At 49.1% G+C, this 1,510-nt stretch overlaps 1 protein-coding gene across 1 annotated transcript in view; it reads right to left on the reverse strand.

Annotated features, from left to right (window-relative positions):
- Positions 1–1,510, reverse strand: part of NUP210L (nucleoporin 210kDa-like) — a 205,416-nt gene that overhangs the window by 19,771 nt on the left and 184,135 nt on the right. The window lies entirely within an intron of this gene.

Genomic DNA, 1,510 nt, shown 5'->3' on the forward strand with positions numbered 1-1,510 from the left:
GCTCACTGCAAGCTCTGCCTCCTGGGTTCACGCCATTCTCCTGCCTCAGCCTCCTGAGTAGCTGGGACTACAGGTGTCCGCCACCACATCCAGCTAATTTTTGTATTTTTAGTAGAGACGGGGTTTCACTGTGTTAGCCAAGATGGTCTCGATCTCCTGATCTCGTGATCTGCCCACCTTGGCCTCCCAAAGTGCTAGGATTACAGGCGTGAGCCACCGTGCCTGGCCTATTTATTATTTTTGTAGAGACAGAGTCTTGCTCTTGCCCAGGCTGGAGTGCAGTGGCATGATCACAACTCACTGAAACCTTGAATTCTTGGGCTCAAGCAATCTTCCTGCCTCAGAGCTAGGGCTACAGGTACGCGCCACCAGGCCTGGCTATTTTATTTTTTGAGAGACAAGGTCTTGCTATGTTGCCCAGGCTGGTTTCAAACTCCTGGGCTCAAGTGATCCTCCTGCTTCAGCCTCCTAAAACATTAGGATTATAGGCATGAGCCACTGCACCTGGCCTTAGTTGTCTTTACATCCTTTCCTTCATCCCTATATCCAATCATTTCCAAATCTTGCTAACTCCTCTTCTGAAATGTCTCTGACATCTGCCCCTTCTTAGTAGTTCTCTATTAGTCTGGTCTAGACCCTTATCAAAATGCATGCTTGGATTATTGCAGTTGGATAATTATGGATAATTAGTCTGGTCTAGACCCTTATTAGTCTGGTCCAGACCCCTTAGTCTGGTCTAGACCCTTATCAATTCATGCTTGCGTTATTGCCCCTTCACAGGTATCCTTGCCTGTTATTCCACTTTTCTTTTTTTTCTTTTGAGACCAAGTCTCACTCTGTCGCCCAGGCTGGAGTGCGGTGGTGTGATCTCAGCTCACTTCAAGCTCTGCCTCCCGGGTTCAAGTGATTCTCCTGCCTCAGCCTCCCACATAGCTGGGATTACAGGCACCCGACTAATTTTTGTATTTTTAGTAGAGGCAGAGTTCCACCATGTTGGCCAGCCTGGTCTTGAACTCCTGACCTCAAATGATCCGCCCACCTCAGCCTCCCAAAGTGCTGGGATTACAGGCATGAGTCACCGTGTCCTGGTGTTATTCCTCTTTTCTTTATTTGAGACAGGTTATCCATCTGTTGCCCAGGCTATAGTGCAGTGGTGTGATCACGGCTCACTGCAGCCTTGAACTCTTGGGCTCAAGGGATTCTCCCACCTTGGCCTCCCAAGTAGCTGGGATTACAGGCATGAGCCACTGTGGCCAGGCTATTCCTCTTTTTCTTTTCTTTTCTTTTTCTTTGCGATGCAGTCTCGCTCTGCTGCCCAGGTTAGAGCGTGGTGGCGTACTTTTGGCTCACTGCAAGCTCCACCTCCTGAGTTCAAGCAGTTCTCCTGTATGAGCCTCCTGAGTAGCTGTGATTACAGGCATGCACCACCATGCCCGGTTAATTTTTGTATTTTTAGTAGAGACGGGGTTTCACCCTGTTGCCCAGGCTAGAGTGCAGTGGTGCAATCTTG

Source organism: Colobus angolensis, unplaced genomic scaffold, assembly GCF_000951035.1.
Source record: "Colobus angolensis palliatus isolate OR3802 unplaced genomic scaffold, Cang.pa_1.0 Scaffold77, whole genome shotgun sequence".
In the NCBI taxonomy this organism is placed as follows: Eukaryota; Metazoa; Chordata; class Mammalia; order Primates; family Cercopithecidae; genus Colobus; species Colobus angolensis.